Below are 10,103 nucleotides of genomic sequence, written 5' to 3'. Positions count from 1 at the left end.
GGGAAGGGATTTTGTAGATGACAACAATGAAGAGGGGGAAAGAATGGTTTATTGTGTGGCAATTAAAATGAATATATAAAAATATATATTATATGTTTAATAATATATATCTCATAATTTATCATATATGCACATTAACTGTTCAGCCTGTATTAAAATTATTCATGGGCTCCAAGTCCTTAGCAGCTCTTAATGGGAAACATTAAAGAAGCCATTAACACAAGTAGTTTGCACAGACAATGCACTAGGTTAGCCATTAGCTTTTATTTAGACAGAGAAGAATCAAGGTTAGGGAATAACTATAAACCAACTAGCATAAAATTTGAGTTAAATATGTATTTATGCAATATATTCTCATCATGAAGTCAAATTTCTGTCTAGTTACAATTACTAAAACTGGCAGGAAGGCTCCATATAACATTGAGAGATTTTTTAAACTAGTTCTAAGAACTATTGACTCATAACCTTTAGACTATCATTGTTGGTTTCAGAAACTACATTTGTTAAGAGTTTGGGTAGAAAGCCAAATTTTTTCACTTAAAATTGTGAATGGCTCATGGTGAATAATTGTGAATTCTGGATTCTATATTTAACATTGATTAACTGCTGGAGGTTGAATTTATTCATCATCCTTGGAATAATTAACTGTCATTATAACTGTACTGATCCAGTCTTAATTGCTTAACCACTATAAAAGACGATGTAGATCCTCTGACAACTAGGAACAAGTGTAAAGACTTCTTATAGAAAAGTTATTTTCCACATAAAATAAGTGACCATACAGAATAACTAAAAACAGAGTGGAGTTTCATTCTTCCATAATAAGCCAATGGCATGAACATCAATGGGAAGTGTTTCTCCAAAAATATGAAAGAACAGTATCTTAAAAGCAGCATGGGAACTGAAGAGGTGTGAAAATAAGAGTTGCTCCCACTTGAGAGGATTTTAGGTGAAGCTGAGTCTTTGGGGAAAGCCCTGGTTGTCAGTATCAACAAGGAGATGGAGGAAATCTCCAAGAAGAGGATTTGAATGTGGGAAAGTTGTACCCATAAAAGAGAGTTATTGAAGGCTCATGGGCAAGTTTGTTTTTCTAGGAGTTTGGAATGGGAGTTAGAGGGCAAAGAATAATTTGGAGATGTGAGTATGGCAAAAGACTCGTGGTTTCATATATTTAGAGGTGACCAAGGGTAGTAAGAATGGATTTTTAAAACTAAAATAGATCGAAATGATCCCAGTTTTAAGGGATTTTGCCTATTTGGGAAGAATAAAACTGAAATGTTAAAACTGTTGAATTATGGAGAACAGATGTACTCTGAGACATAATTTTTTTAAAAATATTTAAAATAAGGCAGGTTAACATTTGCATCTAGGCACAATAAATCTTTATTAAAGGGAAGCACATCAAGGGAATGTATATGTTGAATAATGTAACTGAAAAATATTTTTTAAAAATGACTTAAAAAGAAAAATAATTTGGTGGGTACTTTAAGCATTGTAGCTAGAAATTAATGTATAATAGTGTCTTCTCAATCTTTGTATGAAAAGTTAAAACTCTCTAGTCCTTTAATGAGCATGAATTTATACTTCTAGATTTGTTGCTTAGTAAAATTATACTCAGTACTTTGAGTTATTCAGATTTATGTTTCATATTGTTAAATTGTTCATCCAAGAGCATAAATATACTGTCTTCTATACTTTGTCACTTGTGCATATCTAAAGAAACTAGCAATGAACATTTTGGAAGATGTTTTTGTGTTTTTTTCTAGTAAAGTTTTAGAGTACATGTGTCTTAATAGGAAGTTTTCGGAGAAATAGGAATGCTTTTACATTGTTGGTGGGAGTGTAATTAGTTCAACCATTGTGGAAGACAATATGGCGATTCCTCAAGGATCTAGAACCAGAAATACCATCTGACCCAGCAATCCCATTACTGGCTATATACCCAAAGGATTATTAATCATTCTATTATAAAGACACATGCACCTGTATGTTTACTGAAGCATTGTTCACAATAGCAAAGACTTGGAACCAACCCATCAATGATAGACTGGGTAAAGCCCATCAATGCTAGACTGGATAAAGCAAAGGTGGCACATATACACCATAGAATACTATGCAGCCATAGAAAGGGATGAGTTCACGTCCTTTGCAGGGACATGGATGAAGGTGGAAACCATCATTCTCAGCAAACTAACATAGGAATACAAAATCAAACATCGCATGTTCTCACTCATAAGTGGGAGTAGAACAATGAGAACACATGGACCCAGGGAGGGGAACATCACATACCAGGGTCTGTTGGGGTTGTGGGGCTAGGGGAGGGATATCATTAGGAGAAATACCTAATGTAGATGACGGGTTGATAGGTGCAGCAAACCATCATGGCACGTGTATACCTATGTAACAAATCTGCATGTTCACATGTATTCCAGAATTTAAAGTATAATAAAAAATAAAAATAAAAAAATAACAGATGATGGAGAGGTTGTGGAGAAAAGGGAATGCTGAATGCAAATTAGTTCAGTCATTGTAGAAAGCAGTTTGGCAATTTCTCAAAGAACTTAAAATAGTATTACCATTTGACCCAGCAATGCCATTGCTGGGTATAGACCTAAAGTATTACAAATCATTTTACCATAAAGGCACCTGCATGCTTATTTTCATTGTAGCATTATTCACAATAGCAAAGACATGGAATCAACTTAAATGCCCATCAGTGGTAGACTGGATAAAGAAAATGTGGCATGTATATACCATGGAATACTACACAGTCATAAAAAAAGAATGAGATCATGCCCTTTGCAGCAATATGGATGGAGCTGGAGGCCATCATTCTAAGTGAACTAACACAGGAACAGAAAACAAAATACCACATATTCTCACTTACAAGTGAGAGCTAAACATTGAGAATACATGGATGCAAAGAAGGGAACAACAAACACTGGGGCCTACTTAAGGGTGGAGGTTGGGAGAAGGGAGAAAATTGAAAAACTACCTATTGGGTACTATGCTTATTACCTGGGTGATGAGATAATCTGTACACCAAACCCCCACGACACATAACTTACCTATATAACAAACCTGCACATATACCCCTGAACCTAAAATAAAAGTTCAAAAAAAAAAAAAAAAAAGTATGTGGATTTAGGCCGGGCGCAGTGGCTCACCCCTGTAGTCCCAGCACTTTGGGAGGCCGAGGCAGGCGGATCACCTGAGGTTAGGAATTGGAGACCAGCCTGGCCAACATGGTGAAACCCCATCTCTACTAAAAATACAAACATTATCTGGGCATGGTGGCAGGTGCCTGTAATCCCAGCTACTCAGGAGGCTGAAGCATGAGAATTGTTTGAACTCAGGAGGCAGAGGTTGCAATGAGCTGAGATCATGCCACTGTACTCCAGCCTGGGCAACAGAGTGAGTTTGACTCTGTCTCAATTTAAAAAAAAAAGTATGTGGATTTAGCAGTCCATAGTTCTACCAAGTTAATCATTCCACTGGTAAATGAGGCGGGCCTTCAGGCATTAGCCAAGACACAGATGGATTGCACTTTCAAGATAGATCAAGTCAAAAGGGAAGTTTCCAGCTTCTGTAGGAGTAAGTTGAGGTCTGCATTGGTTGTGAAGCTCGATGGGCGAGGATATAGGCCCCAGGCTACTGAAAACAGGTTCTTTGAGAGTGGTTCGAGGCCAGGTGGTTGAATCAGAGAACCTGGTCCCTAGAGCTATAGAATGTTTATTATCTAACTCGAGTCTTACGAAGTTTGAATACTTCTGGTGTGCCACATACAGATGTAGGACTTTATCAATGCAAGGAGGAGGGTGTGATTAGTTGAAATATGAAAAGCAGGAGAGAGAATACATTTTGGAAATAATGATTGTTGATTTACAAGTATGTTGAGTTTGAGGGGTGCCTGGACCACTCAAGAGTAATTGAATAGCAGATAGTTGTCAATGTAGCCTAGAGTGAAAGAAGGAAGGCAGGAAAGTTGAGAACCTTGTCAATAAAGAGAATTTCCTCCTGTCCTGATCCATGGTGTATCTGGAATTTGAGGGACAGGCCGTATGTCAGCTTTCATATTTTTTCTCCTGCTCCTTGCATTTCTATTTCTTTCTCCTTTCTTCAGTTTCAGTCTGATTTTCCACTTGATCTTTCACCTTATCCATTAAGCATACTTCGATTTTAATTTCCTAAATAATTCCTTCCCAGGGATGGTTCTTCTGCAAGACACTGTACTTACCACTCCCCCGCGCCCCCACCCACACACATTCTTCTTTCCTGTGACCTTTTCAAAATAAGAGGTGCACTTGATGCCTACACTTTATTCTCCACTCATCGGTCCTTGCAATCTGGTTTTCATAAGGAAACTGTCCTTAATTCTCTTCTACAGCACCCTAACTTCCAAATGTAATTATCAATGCTAAGTATTTATCCTACTGACCTCTTGGCAGTATTCAGTATTGTTGAGCATACTCTGCGTTGATGCTTTTTCCTAGCGTTTGTCTGCTCTTCCTTCCTCATTTTTCCCATCTCTTTTTCTGTAAACTTCACTGAGCCCAGTTCTCTGGTTTTACCTTAAAATTAGCTGTTCTATAGGTTCTGTTGGCTGCTCCTTCAATCTGAAGCTGTGGGGAAGGGGACTACCAAAAGGACTCATGGAACTCAGGGACCCATTCAACCATTTTCACTATGAATGCCACTTAAAGGACTCACCACAACCACTACCAGCTGCTGCCACAATCCTCAGCAGAAAGAAAAGCAAAAAGGTTTTTACGTGGGTTTTCATCTGATATTTAAATGACTAATAAGATGTCACTAAAATAGAAAAAGTCGCAAAATGCTACCTGCCACTTAACATTCTGTAACTCTCAGCTCCAAGTTCCCAAAGTGAGTTAAATGTGCCACTTGCATTGCCCTGTATTATGACCTCTGTTACATTCCTTCAAGCCAACAGTGGCTCCTGACAGGGTTTTGAGCATTGACACCAATTAGTTATCATCAAATCGACCCTCCTTTGTCCTTCTTCGTAGGTGTTATCAGTGGTAGGGAGGAGGTAAAATGACAGCAGTCCGTAGGATTTAAACGTGAGGGCATTTAGGGTTTTGTGAATGTGAGAAGGTCGTATTTTTACTGTTTAGAAGATTTGCACGATTTTATCTGAACTCTCAAGCTTAGTACAAGCTACCTAGTCTGAGATCCCTTATGTAGTACTGCCTTTAATCCTCTTCTCGTCTCCTGTGCTGCTTATTTTCTCCAGTCACCTAACTTTTATGTCTACCCCTGATTGCAGTAATGGTCACTCTCTTAAGTTCCATATCCGTACTTGCCAGTGCTGGTTGGAAAACTCCACATGGGTGCCCTGCAGGCAGTCTGATCTCATCTACGACAACGTATTTCCTGCCCCCTCAACTCTTCATGCCCTTTCACTAATAAAAACCCAACTATGATATTTGCTTTGGCAAATGGTAAGGCATCCTCAACTCCTCTTTATCTCTCACCAACCTCACTATATATTTCCATTGATATTAACTCTGTGATGTTTCTCCCATCTGTCAGCTCCCTCACACCCACTTCCACTGCCCTAGTTTCATGCTACACCACTTTTTGCCTGGACTTGCAATAGCCTCCAGATACTCCCCTCTCCAATCTGTCTTTTACACTTTTCTCAGAAATGTGTTCCTTAAAAAATAAATATATTCAGTGCCTGATTAAAAATCTCTAGTGAAGACCTGTCAGATACAGGATAAAGTCCAAACTCATTAACCTGGCTTGCAGGGTTCATCACTAATGAACCAATAGCCAAAAAATAACCTTTCCCTAAAGATTTTCTTAATTGGGGTAAAACTTAGATACAGTGAAATATTAATTGTATTAAGGTACAATTTTATTAGTTTTGACAAATGTGTACACTCATGCAACCAATATCTCAGTCAAAATACAGAACATTTCCATCACTTTAGAAAATTTCCTCATGCCCCCTTGAATCAATTCCCACATTTTCACAGACAATCACTGTTCTAACTTTTATTATTAATTATGCTTGTCTGTTCTTGACATGAAGTATACACTCTCCTTTTTCACTCAACATAATGATTTTGAGATCATTCATGGTGCTTCATGTATCCCTAGCTCACTATTTGTTTGTTGCTGAGGAATATTTCACTGTATGATGATAACCACCAATTTGGGTTGTTTCCAGTTTGAGGCTATGATGAATAAAGTAGCTAGGAAGTTTCTTGTACAAGTGGTTTTTTGGAACTATGCTTTCATTTCTCTCAAATAAATATATAGGAGTAGGATTACTGGCTCCCATAGTAAATGTATAGTTAACTGTATAAAAAATTGTTAAGCAGTTTTCCAAGGTGACTTTATTATGTTTCGTTCCCACCAGTAATATATGAGTTGCCCCATATCAGTAACAAAGTTTGGTGCTGTCAGTCATTTTAACTTAACCATTCTTGTGGTTGAATAATGCTTTTAAAAGCTCAGTGTGGTTTTAACTTCCATTTCCTTGATAATTAATAAATTTGAACACTTTTCTATGTGTTATTGGGCATTTGTGTATCTTCCATTTTTAAGTGTCTGTTCTGGTATTTTCACCATTTATATTGGATTGACTGCCTTTATATATGCTTTATATATGCATTCAAAACATTATTTATCTTTACTACAAGTCCTTTGTCAGATCTCTGTATTGTGAAAATTTTCTACCAGACTATGGCTTGCCTTCACACTTTCTTAACTTGTCTACTTTAATAAGCAGAAGTTTTAAATTTTGATGAAGTCTAAATTATCAATTGTTTTCTTTTACATTTGTTGATTTCTATGCCCTAAGAAATCTTTTCATTCTCCCAGATAGCAAGAATGTTCTCTAGTAACTTTCTTCTAGAAGCTTTAAAATTTTACCTTTTGCATTCATGTCTATAGTGCAACTTGAGTTGGTGTTTGTGTATGGGGCAAATGTTCATTATTTTCTATATGGATATCCAGTTTGTCAAGAATCATACACTGAGGTTAATTTTCCTATTGAGTTGCTTTAGTGTATATATTAAAAATCAATGGACTTATAAGTGTAGTTCTATTTCTGCATTCTTTATTTTCTTACATTAATTGTCTACTTTTTTGCCAATATGACACCACTTTGACTAATATTGCTTTATAGCAAGCCTTGAAGTTAGGAGGTGCAAGGGCCCAGCCTTTGTGTCTTTTTTTGGATTGTTTGACTATTCATAGTCCTCTGCATTTCCATATAAATTTTAGAATCAGCTTTTCAAATTCTATTTTTAAAAGCCTGCTAGTATTCAGATTGGAGCAGCATCAGATTTATAGATCAAATTGGACAAAAATGACATCTTAACAATTTCAAGTTTTACAATCCATTTAACATGGTATATTATTCCATTTATTTAGCCCTTTTATAATTTTTAGAGCAATATTTTGTTTTCAGTGTAGTGGTTTAGCTAGTATTTGTGAAATGTACTAATAAATATTTATGTTTTTTGATACTATTACAAATGGAATCCCTAAATTTTGTTGTTCAATGACTTGCTGCAAGTATCTAAAAATAAAATTGGATTTTAATATTGACCCTGTGTCCTGTGCCTTTGATATATTCATGAATTAGTCACAGCAGTTGTTTTTAAATGACAACATTTTGAATGTGAAAATCATGTTGTCTACAAATATAATACTTTTACTTCTCCCTTCCCAATTTGTATGCCGTTTTTTTTCTTGCCTTATCACACTGGGCAGGACTTCCATCGAATACATTGGTTAGTAGAAATGGTGAAAATATCTTTAGTTTGCTCCCAAACTTAAGGGAACATGCTCAATATTTTACCATTAGCTATGATGTTAACTGTAGTTTTTTTGCAGATATCTTTAATCAGATTGATGAAGTTCCCTTTTAGTTCTAGGTTTTGGAGAAATAGATGTAAAATTTTGGTCAAATGCTTTTTTTTCATCAATAATATTGAGATAATATTATCTTTTTTGTCTTATTCCGCTAATGGTTAATTATGTTGACTGATTTTTATAAATTAAACCAATCTTATATTCTTGAGATAAATCCCACTTATTCATGATATATTGTCCTTTTTATATACTGCTATATATGTTAAGTTCAATTCACTATTGTTTAGTTAAGGACTTTTGCATCTAAGTTCATAAGACATATAAGTCTGTAAGTTTCTTTTCTTCAAACGTATTGTGAAATTTTGTTATTAGTTTTGTTGCTGGCCTTGGTTTTAAATTGAGAGGTATTCTTTCCCCTTCTATTTTCTGAAACAGTTTACAAAGGATTGGCATTATTTCATCATTAAATGTTTGATGGAATCCACAGGTAAGCCACAGGGGTCTGAAGTTTTTGTGTGCATAATTTTTATTAGGAATTTCATTTTTAAATTAAAAAATTCGTGCATACATATTTATGGTACATATTTATGGGGTACATGCTATACACCTACTCTGTACCCACAAATATTTTTTAATAATTTTAAAACATTTAAAAAACAAACATAACAAACATATAGTGTGTAACGATCAAATCTTGGTAACTGGGATATCCATCAAACATTTACCTTAAACATTTATCATTTCCTTATGTTGGAAATATTCTAAATCTAGTCTTCTAGTTATTTTGAAATATACAATACATTATTGTTAACTATAGTCACCCTATTGTGCTACCAAACACTTGATCATACTTTTCCTATCTAACTGTTTGTTTGTACCCATCAACTAAACCCTCTTTTTCCTTCACCTCTGGTGACGACCATTCTATTCACTGCTTCCATGAGATCCACTTTTTTAGCTCCCACATATGAGTGAGAACATGTGATACTTGTCTTTCTGTGACTGGTTTATTTCACTTAACATAATGTCCTCCAGATCTAGTCATGTTTTTACAAATAGCAGGGTTTCATTCTTTTTTTGTGGTGGAATAATATTCCATTGTGTATATATGCCACATTTTCTTTATCCAGTCATCCACTGATGGAAACTTCGGTTGATTCCATAGCTTAGCCATCATCAATAGTGCACATTAAAAATAGGAGTTTAGATATCTTCTCAATAAATTGATTTCCATTCTTTTGGATATATTCCCAGCAGTGGAATTGCTGGATCATGCAGTAGTTCAATTTTTAGTTTTTTTATTGATACATAATATTTGTACATATTTATGGTGTACACGTGACATTTTGTTTCATGCATAGACTGTGTAATGATCAAGTCAGGGTATTTGGACATCCATCATCTCGAGTATTTATCAATTCTATGCATTGGGAACATTTCAAGGCCTTTCTTCTGAAACCCACATACTGTTTTCATAGTGCCTGTACTAATTTGCACTTCCACCAACAGTGTATGAATGTTCCTCTTTCTCTGCATCCCCACCAGCATTTGTTATTTTGTTTCTTTTTTATAAATAGCCATTTTAACTGGGGTGAAATGATGTTTCATTGTGGTTTTGATCTGCACTTCCCTGATGATTAGCGATGTTGAACTTTTTTTTAATATAGCCGTTGGCCATTAGTGTGTTTACTTTTGAGAACTGTCTATTCAGATCTTTTGCCCATTTTTTGTTATTTTTTTAAATTTATTTTAAGTTTAGGAGTACATGTGCAGGTTTGTTACGTAGGTAAACCTGTGTCATAGGGGTTTGTTGTATGGATTATTTCATCACCTAGATATTAAGCCTACTACCCATTAGTTATTTTTCTTTTTTGTTTATTATACTTTAAATTCTAGGGTACATGTGCACAACATGCAGGTTTGTTACATATGTACACATGTGCCATGTTGGTGTGCTGCACCCATTAACTCGTCATTTACATTAGGTATTCCTCCTAATGCTATCCCTCCCCACTGCCCCACCCCACAACAGGGCCTGGTGTGTGATGTTCCCCATCCTGTGTCCAAGTGTTCTCATTGTTCAATTCCCACGTATGAGTGAGAACATGTGGTGTTTGGTTTTCTGTCCTTGCGATAGTTTGCTCAGAATGATGGTTTCCAGCTTCATCCATGTCCCTACAAAGGACATGAACTCACCCTTTTTCATGGTTGCATAGTATTCCATGTTGTATATGTGCCACATTTTCTTAATC

This window comes from Macaca fascicularis, chromosome X (genome assembly GCF_037993035.2).
Source record: "Macaca fascicularis isolate 582-1 chromosome X, T2T-MFA8v1.1".
NCBI classification, from domain to species: Eukaryota; Metazoa; Chordata; class Mammalia; order Primates; family Cercopithecidae; genus Macaca; species Macaca fascicularis.
This window is presented reverse-complemented; position numbering follows the sequence as displayed.